The sequence below is a fragment of the Amaranthus tricolor genome, chromosome 14 (assembly GCF_026212465.1).
Source record: "Amaranthus tricolor cultivar Red isolate AtriRed21 chromosome 14, ASM2621246v1, whole genome shotgun sequence".
NCBI classification, from domain to species: Eukaryota; Viridiplantae; Streptophyta; class Magnoliopsida; order Caryophyllales; family Amaranthaceae; genus Amaranthus; species Amaranthus tricolor.
In genome coordinates, this window is record NC_080060.1 from 1225329 (window position 1) to 1237711 (window position 12383).

The window sequence follows — 12383 nt, forward strand, 5'->3', positions numbered from 1 at the left end:
AGAAAATTATTATTCGCAAGTCCTTTGAGTTTTGTATTTCGTTGAGACATGATATATCATTCATACATAAGTCGGTAACTTTATATTTTAGTGGATTGTTAAAGAATAATCATCATAAACAAATTTGCATGTTAAGGGCCTAAGGATTGATTCGAGGGAGCACTATTGAGTTAAAACTGATAATTTTGTCTTATTAAATGCTTATATGGAGTGATGAATGTTTTAATCGGATGATAATGTGAAGAAGAATCGTGACGGTTTTAAAGTGTTAGCTAGATAGAATGATATTTGAAATTAAAAAGGAATCAGTGATATTATAATTTGTTTTCTCATGGCATTCTGTGCAGTTACAAGACATAAGGATAAAATAATCTGATGATGAGGTGAAATGAGCATCTTTGTGAACATAAGATATAGTTAAATGTTTTAAGTATTTTAGAGTATCTCATTGATCACCAATTTAATAGTCCTGCCAGTGTATTGAAATGATAAGACTTAGATGAGATTCCAAATGAAGCTGACTTTACATAGGTTACTGTTTTAATAATGATTGATGTGATACGTGATAAAAGTCAAGAGGTGTTTTAAAATCTAAACATTGAAGAAACGACAATGAGTATGCAAATAGTTATAATTTGAGAGATTAATCGAGATAATGGATTATGTCTTAAACGATTATTATATAAAATCATTATTATGCGATAAATAGAGTTAAATAATATTAGCACTTGTGTTAAGAAGATTTTTAATTTGATGTTACTAAATCATTGGATCGTAATAAGCATTTGATGAAAAGAGTTTTGAAATTATGACGTGTTTTGATACAAACATTTATGTTACAGTTGTTAGTTCTAAGTTTTGCATCTTAGGTCGAAGGGTCATTGAATCTCACTTGTTTGCGAAGAAAAAATTGTGATGCATAATTTCAAGTGTTGCATTATTTTGTTAGCTTTGTGTTGTTGTACTTTAGTATAGTGTTAGGATTGTTAATGTAACAGTTATATGGTTGTGATAACGGTGTTATAGTTAGTTTGAGGTAGTGTTGTGATGAAAATGTTATGGTGTAGATTGGATATTGTGAAATTAGTGTTGGTATCACAACTTTATCAAACTGTATGATACATGACTGCTTTGCTATTGATATTGGAAATTGTGGTGATGTAGGTGTGTTCATCAGTTATTTTTCATCTTGCATTTTTTTATGTATGCATAAAATGTCATCTTTGTTGATCATCACTTTTGTTATTAACCTATTAATACCATTAGTATTGTCGTTATATATGTACATGATGCATTACTTTAGTCATATATGAGTTCGTGATCTTAATTGATATAAATTCTATACTTTCAACAGATCTAATCATATGGTAAGTGAATAGATGAAAAATGTTGGTGACCTTTGACACTGCCCTTCATGATTCTAAATCATCCTCATATTGTCGTAATTAGAATTTGATATTATGATGGATAAAGGATGTTATTATTGAACAATTACGATATGTGTATTAGTATCGTGGCTGTGAACGTATAATTATTAACTACAGTAACTTGCTAAAATGTGGTATATATAATTGGATTATATACTTGAAACATGTATTATGTTATGAGTTATTAATTTGAGTTGTTAATCTACTAATCAAGTCATGATGTATGATTTAATATGTTATAAAATGATTTGATCATATATGATTAATGAAAAAAGCATTTCATGTTAAGTAAAAGGTTAGGATTATGTTATGATAAGTAAAGTTAGCGGTGAATCGATTTGGAAGTTGATAACGAACCAGTTTTGTAAGATTCATGTATCCTTAGGTCTAGGGTGTCTAATCGTAATACGAGTTAAGTGTTGAGCAACTTCGTGCACTTTACTTTTAGGACTTTATTGTTTTGATATTTTGGCCCCATTTATGGTTTAAATTATAATAGTTAAACCTTTCGTACATTACAAGATTATCACAAAGTACGACCTTAGGTGGTCACGTAGAAGTGGAAAAGTTGTTTGAAGAATTACATTACAGGAAATTTCGTGTTGTTACGAGCTCAAGTGATACACTTTTTATAAGCCACATGTGCTAGATCCTTTACTTTTGTAAACATTGAGGAGAGTTGTCTTACTAAGAATTGAGACCTAGATACTAAGGTGTGTAGTACCGAGATCAGAGATATTAAATAATTAGAGTTCCATGGTCTAACCACACTATTCTTGCCTATGTTTCGAGGTTAGTTGAGTTAAGGGGTCGTAACTAAGTTTTAAGGGGGATAGAATGCGATAGCATTTTGCGCATTCTCATACATTTTCTCCTTCATGACATCAACTTATTACAAATTTACATGCTTTAGATTGGTTGTTCAAGTTAAATTGTGTGATATTTACATGCTTTTGATAAGTTGTTATGAGTAAATTTATGTGATTATAAATACTCGAATTGAAATATGTATGACTATTTTGATAAATTGAATATCGTTTTGTTAATAGTGTCAATAAAAATCACAAACTTGGAGTCAAGTCGTTGTGTTTCAAAGTTTTAGAATACTTCTTGAGTAATTAGAAATACAAATTTCCTTGATGAGCATCTATGTTACTCTAGTTTCAAGGAAGAAACTTATTTTAATGGGGGTAGTCTGTAACACCCCATCATTTTATGACGTCATCATTCACGATGATAATAACTTTTGGAGATTTTATAATTATATGAATTATTTTGAGTTAGTTTTGATGGATCACTTTAATATACGAATTTAAATGCCAACATATTTATATTGAATATAGATTTGATATTACTAAAATAAAGAGGTTCGAATTAAAATTATACTTATTATAAATTGTTGAGCATAATAAAATGGAGTTTATTAGTTGGGCCTTGCTAGAAAGTTCACTCTAATATAAGAGGAATTAGGTTTTTTTTTTTTTAGGGAGATCACACTTTACTCACATTTCAAAAACCTCACACGGCTCCGTCCTCTTTTCTTCTCTCCTCCCCTCTTCACTGTGTAGCGCCTCCACCACCACCAGCCATTGTGCTGAGCCACCCACGAATAGGCAGCAGCCACCGCTGCACCTTTCCTCGCGGACAACCGGCAGCCGCAGGCTGTGTTGGTTCCCCATAGCAGCAGCAGGCTGCTTTTTTCTCTCCCACCAACAGCAGCTGAGCTACGATTCAAACAGCCACCAACAGCAGCTGCCTCCACCTTCCCCACCAGCTTTTTTCGGCCGCCTGGGTCTCCACCACCTCACTAACCACTTGACTCCTCCACCCCTTTTCTTGCTCCCTAATTAAATTTTTTCTAGTTTCTAATTGAAATGTTATCATGTTATGAGATTGATGTTGATTTGGTGTTATTTTCATTGAATCTTTTGTGGGTAAGAGTTTGATTGATAAATTGAACATACTTATGATTTAGGATTCAAAGTGTGATTGAAGATTTTGGTTGTGCGTTAATTTTGATGGTGTTTTACTACATGAACAACTTTAATTGTGTTTGACATGGGAGTTTTGTTAGGCATTATAATATTCATTGACACTGTTGAAGTAAAAAAGAAATTTGTTGTTTTTAATTCCAAGTACTCTTGTTAGGATGTAATCGAAGTTATGAATGTGGTTATGAGCATAGCGTCAATTTGTCGTTGATGGTTGCTAAAGTTACTTGTTGTTATGTTTTGATTGTAGATTTTCTAGCTATGGAGAATGTAATGAATAATATCGCGATGTGATAACTTTAAGATTTGTCATTATCATCATACTAGTGTCATATTAACATTGTAAGATTTAAGTGTGATTTTTTATATTTTTAAAGTAACGTGAATCAATATAACTCACGTTTAGTTGATGTAAAGGAACGATTCACATAATACTTCTATCCTTAAAGTGATGGAAAGACTTGTGTCGTTGTTAAGTTGATGATTATGATTATGTTGAATGAGATGTGTGCGTGCTAGAGTAAATAGAGACTTATCTTAAATGGATGATAGTGATTTGGCATTTAGTTGGTATGACAAAGTAGACTAGTGGACTTATTAGTTCTACTCCTAATTTATATAGGTGCCCATTTCATAAGAGGAAGGTAGAACTTTAGTTGGGTGATTTTTGTGACTTTTTGGTCGTGCAGTGACGCTTACAGGTACGTACACGCAGTAACTAACCCTTATATGCAATTTGCTTTAAGACATTATTTTTTTCGTGATAATATGCATTGTATCGAAATTATGAGGTACTAGTGAGTACACTTTATATAAAGAGCTATCGACTATGAAATCCTTGCACTTAGAATAGTTTAGAGAATGAGAGTGTTAGTAAAAGGCGGGTACCACCCCGTTATTTATTTAAGAATTGGATTATGCCTTATTTGGAGTTAGAATGACTCCTTTATAGGTGAATTTCATATTTTGTTGAGTGGCTCAGTGGGTTTTGGCGTTTTGCTATCCCAGGGCGCTCATTAATAGCCGAAAGTGGGAGTTATTCGCATTTTATAAAGTATTAGATTATAATTAGTTGGCGTGACTCAACTGGGTTATGTCCGGTTGATTTAATAGTCCCCTAGGTGAGACCCGACGGGTAGGGCTGCACACGGTCCGGTCTGGTCTGGTTTGACAGAAAAATCAGACCAGACCAGAAATTTCGGTCTGGAAATTTTTCAGACCAGACCAGACCAGTCAAGACACCAGACCGGACCAGATCGGACTGTTCTAGAACGGTCTGGTCTGGTCTGGTCTACGGTTTTTTTTATTTTTTTGTATTTTTTTAATTGAGACCGGATATTGGCGACATTCTAAAGATTTTACGAGGGGAAATTGATCTTCCGACATTACCATTCGAGTTTTCTCCGTCTCCACCTTCGAAATTTTACAGCAGATCTAGGAGAAAACATTCAGAAGAGTAATCTCTTTGTGTTGATCAATTGTATGGTTATGGTGAATATAAATCACAAAGGTGAATAAATGAATAAATTATTAATCACTCTTTTTATCAAAATCTATATCATTATTTTTTTTATATTACATGGTGAATTTATGAAAGATTCAACAGAAGGAGGACAAACCCATTTTTTCAGATTTACATGGAAATACAAACCCATTCTGATTTACACCAATGGAAATACAAACCCATTTTTTCAGATTTCAATCAACCCACAAAAACTGATAACATTTTCAGATTTCATATTAACATTTTCAGATTTCAGATTTCAATCAACCCACAAAAAATGGAGATTCAACAGAAGGAGGACATTCAACATATTAACATTTTCAGGTTTCATATTAACATTTAACATAACAACCAGAAGCAATCCATTCGTCCATAACCACCAGAAGCAATCCATTCATCTTCGAATATAAACAAAAACTGATAAAAAAAACCCTAAAAATCAAAAAATCAACCAATATACTTACATTACGAGATTCTACACTTGATTCCGTGGTGAAGTGTTGAAGGAGGAGCGTCACTCGAAGCCTCGAAGAAGCACAGAAGCACAGCACAGCTTCAGAATCTTCAGAGATTAATCGAGGGAGAAATCGAGGGAGAAGGAGAAGGAAAGAATCGAGATTCGAGGTAGAAGGAGAAGGAAGGAATCGAGGGAGAAGGAGAAGGGATTGAGGGAGAACGAGAAGGAAGGAGGGAGATTGAGAGAACTGAGGAGAATTGGAGTCTGGACTCTGGAGAACAGAAGGGATCGAGAATTTCTAGGGGATTGGAGAGGGAGAGCTTTTGAATTCACGACTAGTTGCCCTAATCCCCTAAAATTTGATTTTATTACGGTTTTTCGGTCCGGTTTGATCTGAAAATTTTAAAACCGGGACCGGACCGTAAACCATTTTTTTTTAAAAAAAACCAGACCAGACCATTTAGACCGTAGACCAGACCAGATATTAAATTTACGGTTTGGTCCGGTTTGGTTTACGGTTTAGACCAAATCGTGTTCAGCCCTACCGACGGGATCACCGTATGGGGGGTATGAGCATACTTTTTTCATTGAGCGTCGGGTGGCCGATATCGCCCCTTAACCGAGGTGTTACCATGCGGGCCTTGCAAACCCCAATATGGTGGTCTCTTCACTGGATTAGTACCCCAGTGTGTTAGTTTTTCCTAAAGGTAGGACCCGAGAGGGTCAGCTGGAGGGGGTATGAGCTCATACTTTGCCATGGGCGCCGGATGGCCGATAACGCCCTTGGCCGTGTCACTATGGCATGAAGTAGAGAAAAGATCCACTGATAGAAAGTTTATTCATTAATGATAGAAGGTTCATTCAGTGATAGAAAGCTGACACATTGATAGATAGTTTACTCATTGATAGAAAATTTACTCATTGATAGAATAGTTTATGCTAGTGAGAAATATGCATAAGTTAAGTTACCTCAAGGGTATTACCAATCCCCAAAGATAGACTATGATCACACTTACCTTAAGATAGACAAGCTCTATAAGGTCATGTGTTAGATAGTCTTTTAATGCCTTGGTTGAGTTGATACTACGCGTGTTCTACAAGAGTTTATGTTTTGAGAAGAGGAGTGTGAAGACCTGTATTCTACCCAAGAACACATGGTTCGGGTTGGAAAGGACGTCATGAGATTAAGAAGTATAGGTGGACAATAAACGGTTACTATTTGTGGACAAAAAACTTTATATGCTGCGCAACATATGTTGCGGTTTTATAAAAATGCAGCATAAAAGTCGTAGAAAAATTAGGCAAAAAAAATACGGTATATACTGCGGTTCCTTTAAGAACCGCATCATATAATGTATTATAATGTGTTATATGATGCGGTTCCTTGAGAACCGCTGCATATACCCTATTTTCTTTTTATAAAATCCCGCATTCATTCATACAGCAGATTCAAAACCCACGAAAATATATTATTTGTTTTCAAAACCCACCTTACTTCGACATAATTTGCTCATTTCTCTTCATCTTCTTCAACCTTCTTCAAACCATGAAAATTTGTTGTTCTTCCTTTTTTCTTCTTCAACCTTTAACTTCTTCAAAACCCACGAAAATTGTTGTTCTTCTTCTTCGTTTTTTTAGGTTTTCAAGCTTCATGGTGTTTTAGGGCTTGGTTTTTGTATGCTAGTTATGATCTCACTTAGGGTTTTTGATGGTAATGGTATTTATTGTTATCTTCGTTTTTTAAGGTACATATTGCTGTCTTCGTTTTTTGATGCAAGTTATGTGAATCTCACTTAGGTTTTGAAAAAATTGGTGATTGGAGATTGGTATGTGAAGCTATTCTTATAAGCATATATATACAATATGTGAGGGCTTTTTAAACAATATAAGTTATAATTTCTTCAACCTTCTAGTTTTTCAAGCTTCATGGTATTTTAGGGTTTATTCAATCTTCAACTTTTGAACATATGTTGTGTGCGAGTTTGTTTTTGTGTATAAGTATGAATTTTAAAGTATAAGTTAAAACTTGAATGTTGGGTATAACTTGAAATGTTGTGTAAAAGTTTATTCTTGTGTAATTTTAGTATGAATTATAACGTATAAGTTTGTAACTTTGAATGTTATGTAAAATGTCATTGTTTATAAGTTATACAAATATAAGTTTTTAACTTGAATTGTTGTGTATACAGATTTGTTTTTGTGTATTGTAAGTATGAATTTCAAAGTATAAGTTTATAACTTGAATGTTGTGTATAATTTGGAATGTTGTGTATAAGTACGATTTTAAGTATACATTTATAACTTAAAATGTCATTGTGTATAAGTTATGTAAGTATAAGTTTATAACTTGGAATGTTATATAAGTTTTATTTTTTTATATTAAAAGTATGAATTTCAAAGTATAAGTTTATAACTTGGAATGCTGTGTATATACGTTTTTTTTTGTGTATATAAGTATGAAGAAGTAAAAGTATGAATTTGAACGTTTAAGGCATTGTATAATTTAAAATGTAGTGTATAACTTGAATTATTGTGTATAACTTGGATTGTTGTGTATAATTCATTTGGAATGTTGGTAATTTTACTATTTGATGGATATATGATATAAGTAAGAATTATATTATTGTGCATGTATAAGTATGAATTTTAAAGTTTAAGGCATATTGAAATTGTGTTGCATTTGGTTGCAAATTGTATTAGGTTGTATAAGTATGAATTTTAAATTTTAAGGCATATTATTTTTGTTGTAATATTAAGTTTGGTATGCACAATAAATTTCTTATGTTATGTGTTTTGTGTTTGAATTGCGTTCCTTGACATGCATTAAGTTATCGATCGATGAAATGAAGGAAAATTTAAATCGTCCTTTTTGAACTGAATTTTTGCGTAATGTATTAGTAGATTGTATATATATATATATATATATATATATATATATATATATATATATATATATATATATATATATATATATATATATATATATTTAAATGATGTTTATTTTGGATGATGATGGGTGATGATTGGGAAAATATTGAATGATTATTAGTGTAATAATCATTATGTATATCGTTATTAATATTTAGTGGCGAATTAGTATAAAATGATAAAAATAAAAAAAAATATATGGATTATATGCTGCGGTTCTAGGAAAACAACAGCATATAGTCCACATTCTTTTAAAAAAAAGAAAGTGGAGTATATGTTACGGTTCTCCTAGAACCGCAGCATGTAGTCCACTTATATGTTGCGGTTTTGAACCGCATCATATAATATTGTGTCAATATACTGCTATCACAAGTGCTGCGGGTCAAAACCGCAACATATAACGGGGATAAAATTGTAGCAAATAAGCTTTTTTCCACTAGTGTATGTTGTTGTATAACATAATGTCACCTAGTAGTTGGCCTTATTATATTTGATGCTAGTTACTGAAGTGTGTACGTGTTTGTGTTTGTGTTTATGTTTGATTGTTTGATGACTTTCTATGATTGTCCTGCTATGACACAATGGCCTTTGGTCTGATGTCGAGCAACAGGAGGATCATAGACAGGCGTGGCAGGTATTGGAGCTTCTTTTGCATTGCATTGCTTTGGGGGAGAGTGATGAGGGTGAAGCATAACCCGTGTCATCGTAATCTTTCGATTTTGTAGCTCTTGTTTATCTTTTGTAAACTTTGGTTGTATACGTTTTGTTATGAGGCCTTGTGTACTCCTTTGTATATTTTTCTTTCCGCTGCGTAGTTTATAACTTTGTATGTTTTAGTTTAAAAGTTTTTTCATTTGAAAATCAAGCGTTTACATTGGAACCACGATCCATGTTTGACATGGGAAGCTGGCGATGAATCATTCCGCCGTGATATAGTTTTGATAGGCCGTTAATTCCTTTACTTTATTAGATTCTAAATAACTTTTGTTTTTCTACAAAATTGCACAATTTTAGGGCAAATGTTGCCAAAATTTTCACTGACATTTAAAAAGTTTATTATTATTTTATTTATTTTATTTTATATAACACCCGAATTTCCTCCCATCCTTTACGCTTTTGGTTTCGTACAAGGGGTCGAAAATTTAGAGATGTTACACTAGCTCAAATAACTTTTGTAGGACAAAGCATATATTTTAACGTCTCAATCATTAATTTAAGGTTTTATTTGGCAAAGTTGATTACCTAAATCTTTATCTACGTGAAGTTTTTTTGACTGAGTGCATTTCTCTTGCTCTCTTCCTCGAGTGGGTACGGATATGATTTATCCGCTACCTCTTCCCCCTAAACCTTGACTCCGTGCGAGATGTTGGGTTGATGACCATGGCCATGATTACATAAATCCTCATATTACCTTTTTGAGATAGATAGATTCTATCTAGGCGGGAGAAACTACCCGGTTAAGATAATATTGAAAATTTAAAGATTATATTATTATTCACCAACTACCCATTAAAAATATACATGATTATTTATTAATTAATCATTAATTACTATTTTAAGTAAATAAACTATTTGATAGATAGATGTAACTGACCACCAATTTGTCTCACTAAGAAACGTTCTCGGTATAAGGACATTCTCGGTGCCTTCATATTTAAAATCATGAATCATGAATCATGAATCATGAATCATGAATCATGAATCATGAAATCCCTAAAAGTGGTAGATTGTGGTTAGTTAGGTGTTAGATTGTCAATTGGCTTAGGTACTTAAAACATCACACATGGTGTGAATTATTGGCGTGATGAATAAAAGGAAAAGTGAAGGTTAGGTTTAAAAATTATGAAAATTATGTATATTTTACTATTTAAACTTTATTCTCAATTTATCGTACTAAATTTGTCCTATAAATATTTTGTAAAAAACTAAAAATATGGAAAAAAAAAGAATAAATGAGATATATATATATATATATATATATATATATATATATATATATATATATATATATATATATATATATATATATATATATATATATATATATACATGTATATATACATATATTTACTATTTAAACTTTATTCTCAATTTATCGTACTAAATTTGTCCTATAAATATTTTGTAAAAAACTAAAAAAATGAAAAAAAAAAAATACATACTGTAGAGTAGTAGGAAAAAAATGTGTGAATAAATGAGATATATATATATATATATATATATATATATATATATATATATATATATATATATATATATATATATATATATATTTATATATATATATATATATATATATATATATATATATATATATATATATATATATATATATATATATGTATATATATATATATATATATATATATATATATATATATATATATATATATATATATATATATATATATATATATATATAACACATTTATATGTAAAGAAAAAATATTTTAAAAGTAATCATTTTTAATAAAATATTATTATTTTATGATAAAAAATAAACTTCAAATATAATACTCACTACGTTTCTTTTTGCTCTTTCCATTAACTTTTTTGCAGATTTAATGTTAACTTAAAACACAATTAACCTTAACTCTATATTTATAAAAAATATAAAAATTTATAAAATAAAAATTATATATTAAAATGAATCTATCCATATCATTTAAATAATATATTTTTTAATTATTTAGATCGATGAAAATCTAGAATCGAAGTTTGGCACTAAATTTCAAAGAATTTATATGATAAAAGACAAATGAAAATGAAAGGATTATTAATTAGTGACTTGAAACGTCATCATTCATAAAGGGCGAAACTATACTGAAATATAAAAAACAAGCAATCATACCTAATGTCAACGCATTTTATAGCAATCAATAGTGACTATACAGGTACCTTTTCAATAATATTCTTGTTGACTTCCATGAAAATGCTACTTCATCAACTAAGGATAATAAATTGAGTGTCAGATTCAAGATATTAGTATAGTGCTGAGTTTGGATAAAACCTCTTTATGTGTTATATGTTATAAAAATTAATATTAATGATGACATTATATATTATCATACATTTTACTAAAAGGCTTGATAAATTTTAAGTGTCACAAGTCACAACTGAATAAAGTTTGCTACATAGAACTCATTTATTGATTAAAGAAAAATAACATGAAATTTAATGTTAGTCATTTGATATTTGAGCAATATCTTTATCATTAAAGTATATTTGACTAGCATATGAATAAATTGGAAACAATAATTTACTACATATATATTGTTGACAATGTCCGAAATTACAGAGACTATACATGATTGTCAAAATTAATTATTTCTACTACATAATATCTTTGATTTTATTTTTTGAATATCATATGATTATATATATCGATATAAAAAAAATCGCACATCGCACGAGTTTTTATAATATAAATAAATAAATACATAAATAAATATATATATATATATATATATATATATATATATATATATATATATATATATATATATATATATATATATATATTATATAAATATATATAACTAAAAGTTATAAAAATTTGATATTATAAAAATATATAATTAGATGATTCGAATAAAATTTTACTTGACTATATTTTTTCTTATACATATAAAATAAGTTTGAAATATAAATAGTACCACTATCTAAAATATAACGAGTACTTGACAACGGTTGAAGTATATAATATTAACGTGCAAATTGCAGATCTTTTGTTTGAGGTGATGCAAATTGCAAGTCTATGTATACAGAAAGGAGCAAACACATGATGATATTGCGCAAGTATTCCTAGTGGAAGTGTGAGATACTGACTACTATATAGAGCCCATAATATTCACATTCCAAATCATATGTATAGGCAATAAAAGTCTTACATATATTTAGTTTACATTATTTCAGTATTCATCAATTTAATAATAGCAAGTATTTTCTAATAATTATACTTGATTGTACTTGTTAAGCTAAAATATTTATATTATTTTAATACCTTTTAAGGTTGATACACATTATAATAGTTCAGACAAAGACATACAAGTCTTTTTCATATATGCAGGGGCAAA